We start from the raw sequence: 10,018 nt of genomic DNA, 5'->3' as shown, positions 1-10,018 counted from the left end.
CCAAGCAAAGGCCTACAGGCCCATGAGTCTAACCTCTTTCGTCCTAAAAACGCTGGAGCGGCTTGTGGACTGTTACCTTAAGGAGAGCGCACTGTGCACCAGGCCCTTGTGCTCAGCGCAACACGCCTACCAAAGTGGCAAGTCTGTAGAGACTGCCCTCCATGACCTAGGAGGCAGTTCAGAACTTCGGAGCAGACGTTACGCTTGCACGTTGAATCATGAACTTACTCACCAATAGAATGACCATCGCCCATTTAGAAGGTACGGAAGTTCGAGCTGCAGTGGCCAAGGGCTGCCCACAGGGAGATGTCCTATCCCCCCTGCTGTGGACCCTGGTGGTGGACGAACTTCTTACGAACCTGAAAAAGGCGGGCTTCAGCGTTCAAGGTTACGCTGATGACGTGACCATCACGGTCACAGGCGACGATTTGGGAAGTCTGTCCCTCAGGATGCAGACGGCCCTCAACATCGTTGAGAGATGGTGCCAGGTTCGGGGGCTCAGGGTTAACCCCAGCCAAACTGAACTGGTCTTGTTTACAAGAGGAAGAACTGATTTCAGGCCTCTCTCCATCTTTGGCAAACAGCTGAGATGCCCGGAAACAGTTTGCTACTTTGGAGTAATCTTAGACAGGAAGCTCTACTGGTGGGCACATGTGGACAAGCAGGTCAAGAAGGCCACGGCTACCTTCTGGACCTGCAGAAGAATGTTTAGCGTCACATGGGGTCTGAAGCCGAAAACAATAAAATGGCTGTACACAGCTGTTGTCATTCCCCAAATAACCTACGCCTCTATAGTATGGTGAACCTCCGTCAGGAGGGACGCTTGCGGGAGGCAATTAACCAAGTCTATAGAGCGGCACTGCTGGATATAACGGGAGCCCTGAGGACGACCCCAACCCTAGCTATTGCCTACTGAGCATCCCTCCGCCGGAACTGATGGTGGAGGTGTTAGCGAGGAGGGCGGCCATCCGCTTGAAGAGCCATAGATAGTGGAAGAGCTTTCGAGCAGGGCATGCGGCGATCCTGGCCCCGGAGGACCCCACGGGACTCAGTGGCAAAAAGGTCGACCGCTGCCCCAAGAAGCTAGAATTCTCATCCGGATACAAAGTCATCTTCATGGACAGATGGATCTGGTTGGAGGAAGGCAAGGAATCGCTTACTTCTAAGGGGCCTGTCTGGTACGTGGATGGGGCGAAGTTCAAGGGGGGAGAGGGCGGAGCTGGAATCTGGTGCGAGGTACCACGAGTGGAAGAATCTTACACCCTGGGCCAGGACGCTTCCGTGTTCCAGGCAGAGGTGTACGCAATCCTGTTATGCGCTATGCATATCACCAGAAGGGATTGCACTGGGTAACATATCTATATTTGCAGTGACAGCTATGCTGCCTTAACGACTCTTTCGCAAGTGGCTACCTGTTCAAAACTTGTGGACCACTGCAGAAGGGTATTAAAGTAAACGGCATGCCGCAATAAACTAAAGCTGCTAAAGGTACCAAGTCACTGCGGTATAAGCGGTAACACCGAAGCAGATAGGCTGGCCCGTATTGGCGCTATCGGTGGAGGTGACAGGGGCCCAGTGGAGATTAACGCTCCCGGGGAACTTGTGAAGGCGCTGGGGGACAAGTGGATTCACAAAAGATTCACCAGCTACTGGGCGAAGACCTCGGGAATGAGGCACACCAGAGCGTTCATCAGGAAACCCACAACTCAAGTGAGTAGGGACCTGATTGAACTGCATAAAAGAAGGCTAATAGTGGCCGTGGGCACCATCACAAGGCACTGGCTAACTCGACGTCATATGAAGATGCTGGGACGCAGAGAGGAATCCGCGTGCCGGTGGTGTGGTGAGGAAGAGGAGACGCCTCTCCACATGATAAGGGAATGTTCGGGGCTAAGGGAACCCAGGTAGCGCCTGTTATGGAACCTTGGAACCGACGCACCCATTCTTGTGACGGTCGGGACGGACAGGCTTCTGCAGTTTTGTTACGAGGCCGGGCTGTACCAACCCATAAATACTTAAGACCGCCTTTACTATAAGTTTGGACCCAGTACAATGGCCCCGTGGCTAAGTGCAGGGGAGGCGGGTCAGTGAAAAGGAAAAAAAAAATTTCATTATTTATTTTTAATTACTTAGATGGTTAGATTATTAATTATTTAGTCATTTTAATTTTGAATGTTATTTTTAATTAAACATTATGTCTAATTATTATTAATTGATTGTGGTCAGCGGAAATGTCACCTAACTTTGCCAATGCTGATTATTTTAGCAAAATGTACGCTTAAGTCATTAGTGAACCACTCGAAACCAACATTGTGGCCTATGTGGTAACGTGCCAGCCTGGCGCACTATGGGTAGCGGATTCGATTCCCAGCCGAGACAAGACTCATTTATAATATAGTCATTTCTCTGACCACGATGAGTGGGAGGCCTCTCAAAGGGCAATCAAAGGCGTAAGCTATCGTGCTGATGACTGAATAGTACAGAAAGTGCTGTTGCCGCTACGATACCCTTGGGGAACCAGGCGACACCCCATTGTAATAGCAGACTCTCTGAAAGCGAAAGATAATGTTCATTCGTACCACCAATATGGAAATTGACAGGGACTGTTCCGGGGCTCAGAAGGGAACCAAAGCAACTTGGGAACCTAGGGAATCTGCAGGCCTAAGACCTAAGACGACCGCCTTTATTGTGCAAACAGACCATGTACAATGGCCCTGTGGCTCAGCGCAGGGGAAGGCGGGACATTTCATGACACCTTTTTCCATTCACCACTCGAAACCAACTATCAAACATTGCTATTATAAATGCTGAAAATAAGCAGAGGGTAAGTTAGATTGTCACACATTACATGGAACTTTTTTTTTAGTCTAAAGATGACAGATATAATCCTATATGAATCAATGGACCTAGAATCAGCATCGCCTGCTACTGTGTCTCGTTGTGGAATGATTTACATGGAGCCTGAAGCTTTGGGACGGAAAGTTTTATTGAAGTCTTGGATCAATATGTATACCAGAAATCTTTAGAGATTTTTTTAAATCATTCTTACACGAGTCTCTTCTTCTATGATTTTGTAAATGTCTATTTCATCTTTTAAGACGACATAACTTGAAGGTTATTATTTCTAACTTTCCAGTGGGAAGTTATAGTAGTGGGTCCGATTTTGCGAATCCTTAATTTTGACATATATCCACTTTTTAAAGTCCCCAGAGTCGAATACGACCGTTTTCCAGTGGACGTCTGTGTGTGTGTATGTTCGTGTGTGCGTATGTACGTTCAGAATTATTTTTCGCCTCGATTATCTCGAGAACAAGAAATGATATCGATGTGGGACCAATTGCATTCGACGCGTAATTATGTAACTTAAAATCGATTAGATTTTCAGCAAAATCGGTCCAGCCATTTTTTTTGCAGGACCAAAAAACTAGCAAAAATGGAAAATGACCTGAATTTCTCAATTTATCAATTATTTTAGACATTTTTTAGATAAAACTTCGAAATCATTAAAAAAACAAGAATACTTGTATGAAAGATACCTAGTTACAATAACTTATACTGATATAAGATCATTTTTAACAAAAAAAAAACGACTTAAACCAGTAAACTAACAAACGCACTAGTCACCCCTACGATTTTCGAAAGTTCCCTTTGATTTCTCTGCGATGCCATCATCAGATCCTGGTTTCCTTATCATGGGACCACTTTGGGAATATTCCCTTTCCGATAAAAAAAAATTATCAAAATGGGTTCATAAACGACAAAGTTATCCGCGAACAAACAAAAAAAAAATATGTATACGGTCGAATTATGTAACCTCTTCCTCTTTAAGGTAGTTCTTTCGCTCCGGGCCGTATCAAAAAATGAGTACAGGCCCTCCAAAATATAATTTCTATTTTTTACAAGTATTCCAATAAATAGCTGTAAATTTAGTAAATTATTCTGAAGACTTTCTTAAATGATAATAAAAAAATTAAAAACATTAATATTGCTGTGTTTATAAATCTTTTTTTATTGGAGGGTTCCGGATTAAATTTTATACCTTCCTGATACAATACATGATACCGCGCCATGTACATACACGCACCCACTACTAAACATAAGTTAATAGTGAGATCGTGACAACGTTGCATTTTATACTTCAAGCTGAATATAGTATTAGTTATTAAGTTACTTGTGAACTATGGGGAAGAAAGCATTATCAGAGTATTATCTGAAAAAAATATGCAAAAGAAACCAATGATTACTAAAGATAAAAGAGTTTTAACTAAAATAATTCGTTGTTTGAGAGGTTAATTATAATATTATTTAGGAGTTTGTTATAAAAGTATCTTTAAAAAATATAGAAAAGAAACCAATGGTTACCAAAAACACGGTTTGAGGTTAAAAACGAATATTGTGTTTTACACTTTCAAAACCAGTTTTTATAATGATATCCATTATTTTATGCATACTTCAACTTTAGCTTGAATATCTAATGGTATAACAAGAATAGATTATAATATCATCACTTACTGACATAGAACACTCGGGGCATGTCCTATTTTTTTTTGCTCAATGAAGAATTACTTATTAATTCAACTTTAGGATAGATATCTCATGGTATAATATGATTTTATTACGGTATTACCATCCACTAACAAGAAACACTTAGGGTTTAACCTCTTTTTTTTTGTTCAATGAAAAATTTCCTTGTTACTCCAACTTTAGCATGGATATCTAATGGTATAATTAGGTTTTTTAATGGTATTATTATCTACGATCGAATAACACACTGAGCTTGCTATTGATTGTTTCGTTCATTGAATAATTTTTTGTTATTTTACTCTTAGGATGGATATGTGTAGGTTTGATCTCGTTTGATGATAGAATTATCATCTTTGATAAGCGGCAAACCCGGGAAAAAGTAAAATAGATCTACATTGATCTACTCCAATCTATTCTTCGGCGCAGCTAGATCTACTTTGTTCCGTGTACATCTGTTTTGATGATTTTAGATCTTCTGTGATATCTGTATATGTATTAAATATCGAGATCAATGAAAATCTTCATAGACGTACAGTAATTTTCGTAGATATGTGTTGATTTTACTAGATGTACATAGATTTACGTACATTAAATTTGCTTTAGCTTTTTTTATATGAGTTGATCCAATTAGGTTAAATTAGATCTAAAACATCGCGATAATGTGGACCTGTGTAGATCCATTTTATTTTTCTCTGGAAGGTCTCACTTTGGATCAATGTTTCAATTACATATAGCATAAACAAGTTTCATTGTAGTGTTACTTTAGTTTGACGAATTCTAGCTCAACTATTGTTTTTAAAAAATCTTTAATTCTAAATTGGAAGTGGTACTAACAAAAAAACAACAGTACTATCATCTACTAACGAGGCACAATCCTTAAGAATTTTCCTTTCTTTATTTGAAACAAAAAAAATTTTTATTTTGATTTTTTTTTTAAATTGGAGCTGGTACTAACGAAATTAAGATTGGCACACTCATTTTCTCGTTGAATACTATAGATATCCGTTAAAAAAAAATTTTTTACTTTTCTTTCGCGGGAGAGTTCACACAGCTCAAAAAGTCGGGTTTTTCTAGTTTTTTATTAATACAAAAATCACTTAGCCCATGAATTTTTAAAAGTAACTACTAATTAACCACTAAATGTTTGTGAGTTGTCCATTTTCTGTATCTAACAATCACTGAAAGAATTGTCTGAATGATAAAATCACAAAAAAAAACTGTTCTACCACAGCGTGTAGCAACATGCACACAATTACAGTGGAGTTGTTCGGGTGTGTACTGTGTGTGCGACTGTCCGTGAGGCACTATGGCGTCGACGCTAGCTCAGCTTCGCGCCCAAAAACACTAAAACGGATTGATCTGGACCACTGGCACTGTGTAGACTGTTTATTATAGTACACGTTTGTTCTTGAGACTTGTATTGAAACGACTGAACTGAATTCCGACTAAAAAATGTGAGTTTGCTGCACAAATATGCGATTTGACTGCGAGAAATTTTACAGAGTCGACCGCGTGATTTGCCTGGAGCTAACTGTCACCACAAGTGCTCGACTGCGTGCTTGTTGGCGTTACTAGGGCCGTAGAGTTGTCTGCTGGGCCATGAGGGAAATACTTCTCGACAATTGGTCCAGTAATATGACTGAAGCGCCGATGGACAAGTCCGGCATTAAGCAATTTTGAATATTTGTAGACTATCTGACTTAGAGCCATCCAAGTTAGACCACATATCAATATTAAGAGATAAAAATAATGCCAAATAATAAGCGTCGTATTGAGAAACATCGTTTAAAAAAAAAATAGCACATATAGATAAGTGTAGTGAAAGTGTTGAGGATTGTGTGTCCTCTCGTGATGAAAGTTTAGCTGATCAAAACCTTGACAGTTCAGAAAATGCAGAAGTTCTCACGTCTCCGTTATTTTTTAGTGAAAATCTTGATGTAGAAGTTTTAATCACAACAACGCCATCGAATTCATCTAATCAAAATGCTGTTACAGAAACTCTCAATGCGTCAGCATCATCAAATGAAAATATTAATCTTTTATTCGAAAATACATCCAGAAATGGAATAAATTACAAAATTCTTTAGTAGGCACTAAGAAATTCGAATACTCTGCAATTGAATCTGATTACTGAGCTGTTGTTGTTATTAAGAGAGGAAAGTTTTCTGTCTCTATCGAAAACCACGCAAGCCTTATTAGGTACGACTCATCATCGAATTTTACAGGTAATGGAAACAAGTAAAGAAAACAATAAACAGTATACATACATAGGAATAGAGAGGAATCTGAAACAAATAATTTCACCTGATCTGTATTTAGAAGATGAAATAAGTATATTTGTGCATATTGATGGCATGCAGTTATATAATAACTCCCAAGTTTAAGTGTAGCCAATAACTGTGAAAGTATTTCATGATAAATATGTTCGAAAACCTTACGTTGCTGCGATTTATTGTGATGATTCAAAGCCTAAAAAAGTGTGTGAATGCTTACATGATTTTATTCAAGAAGCAAAAGCATTGATAAACGATGGTGTAACTGTAGGCAAGAAAAGGTATTTGTGTTATAATATTGCTCTTATTGCAGACTCTCCAGCTAGATCATATTTGAAGTGCATTAAAGGAGCTGGTGGCTTTTATGTCTGCGAAAGAACAAGGTAGAACAAGGTTGAAATGAAAAACGAATTTATCTCGTAATATATACATCATTTCATACAAAAGAATCATTTATAAATAAAGGACAAGTTGAACACCATACAGTTGGCCTTGAGACTACACTACTTCAAATACCTAATTTCAATCCAGTATGTTCAGTTGTATTAAATTCAATGTACCTTCTGTACAGTGGAGTGATGAAAAATCTAATGGACATATGGTTATCAAGAAGTCGTGCTCCACATCTTCGCGTGCAGCATGTTAATTGTCTAAAGCACATGATGATAAATTTAACTCGTGATATACCAAGTGAATTTCAATATCAGTGAGAGAAAGAAGAAGAGAAAGAGAAAAATTTAGATAGAATTGTAAATACATATACATTTTTGAGAACCAAATCGGTTGCCCACCGTGAGTCTCACAGTGAACATCACAAAATGTTATTGGCGTTTTTGACAAAACTAGTGGAATTTATTGTGTTAGAACAGTTTTGAAAATTACAACAATAAGTGATGATCAAAGTTATCTTTACGCCATCATAAGTTTTATTAAAAAAAGTAAGAAAGTGTTTAGCACTTTGATGATTACAGTTAGAAGTTTGAAAAATATATTAGGCTCAGGGAATGCTGAAAATAAAAAGAACTAGGAGATCCTATATTAAATAATCAACAATATTTATTCACGTTTGCTTCACACCAATTCGCTAATTTGAGTGTTCAATGTTTGTGTCATGTCTATATGATAAGTGTGTGTTAGTGCAGACATCATCAACACAATGCATGAGTGTTCGAAAGATTTTACTATGAATTTGAATCGTTGTGGAGCTCTGGCTGAGTGATGATGGAGTTTCTCTATTGTCGTTGCACTGATACACACATTCTATTAACTTTATGGATCTACAGCCCGGCTTGACACAACAACTGAGTGTACACGTGATCGCGGCTAACCTGCAAGATCACAGTCGAATGTTTGAGCTGGTGTTGGCACTTCTTTTTCACTTCTGGTTCACTTAGTTGAGTTTGTACGAAGTAGTGAGAAATGATAAGTGTTTTTTTGTGGAGTGTTGCACTAAATTCACGAGTTTTTAGCATTTGAAGTGTTGCATAAAACGATTGAACATCCGTACGTGTTCGGTCGAGTGTCGGGAATGGCGTTATGCCGCCAATTTGTGAGTTTCATGAACTGCTGATGGCTCTAGAGTGTGCTGGAGTGAGTGCTGCGCCATCTCAGCTGACGGCGCGGAATTTGAGTTTTTAAGTTTTTAACAGAAAGAAACGTCCCAAATAGACTTTGTACGATCATCGTGGATTGTAAAAATAAACGAAAACAATATGTTCTGTGAATATCCACCAGAAAAGGATTATCGCAAAATACCAGACTGGCTGTCATCTTTAAAGTATCCAGAAGATGAATGGAATTTATTTCTAGTGACAATAATTTCATGCGCACGTGAGTAATTTTTTTACATGAATTATTTGTATAATTCCGTGTTAATTTCAAATACTGAACTTTCCTTTTATATAATTTGATCGAGGAATAGAACGAGGCAATCGTAGCCTAACCTAACCGTTTATGGATAGGGATGATTGTGTCAGAACAGAGCAAACGGAAGTCAGGTTTTATAACAAAAATAAAATATCTTTATTTCTAGCACCAACCATACACAAGATACACTGAAAGATTTTTTGTTACTAAATAAGAAGACTGAATGTCGTGAGAAATCACTGAATGTCAATTTTTGATTCACTGAATTTTTATTGAATGTCTGAGAAATGTTTCTGTTGAATTTAAGTTGCACTAGTACTAATGATTGACTCAGAAAATAAAGAATTATGAGAGAAGAATTAGAATTCGTGTACACGTGAATGAGAACAGGGAAAGAATGGCGACAAGAACTTCATTAGTCAAAAAGGACACTGAAAATTAGTCAAATGAGTGACTAAATTGAGAACTATTGAGTATTTGGTCGATTGGTTATCGACCCCGTCCCAAGATGGCCGCCGAAGTTCCTGTCAGCTGGCAATTCAAACTGAGAATTGATTAATTCTCAACAAAGGTAAAGAATGTCACAGCAGCCACAAAAAATTAACGCCTAGAACAATGAAGAAAATGGAGCGGGGAATAGAGCCGTTGTTCTCAATTAATAATTTATGATTAATTTTCAAAATCGATGACCCAAGGAGAGTTCATAAAGTATTACCTGTAGAATCACTACAAAATATAAAAACATCAACTATTAAAAAAGTTGGTCAATATGGTAAGGAATGAACTTCTTTTCTTTCAAAATTAATAAAATAATATTAATTAGAAAAGAATTTATTTTCACTTTTTTCAGAAGAAGTCTTGAAAGATTTAACATATAAAATAGACCAAAATCATCCCGAATAAGGTTAGTAGCATTATTGTAACAGTCTGGACTTAGTTTAATATATGCAATGTATTTAATTCATTTGTTGACTTACAGCATTATTGAAAAACTACATGGATGCAAAATTCCTAAAAATGACTAGAGAGATGAAGGATCAACTTACTTCCATAAAGAGAAGTCTACAAAATGATTTAAAAGAAAAGGTTGATGAACTAAAACATAATTTGATCATGAACACAAGAGCTCAAGCTCCAACTACGGATCTATCAGATGCGAAAAAAAACATTAAAAGAAACTCTTCCTTTCACGACAATTGAAGGTTTTTTGAGATTTCAAGAGTTACCCCAAAAATGACTACAGATGACGAAAGAAAAATTAAAACAGCAAGGTCTTTATGAAGAATATGAACAGGTATTTAAAGAGTGGCTCGAAGAAGGCATCATTGAAAAGGTTCCAGCTAAAGAATACAGTA

This window comes from Chelonus insularis, unplaced genomic scaffold (assembly GCF_013357705.1).
Source record: "Chelonus insularis isolate UGA/USDA-ARS -01 unplaced genomic scaffold, ASM1335770v1 contig_63_pilon, whole genome shotgun sequence".
Classification (NCBI taxonomy): Eukaryota; Metazoa; Arthropoda; class Insecta; order Hymenoptera; family Braconidae; genus Chelonus; species Chelonus insularis.
Note: the sequence above shows the minus strand (reverse complement) of the source record.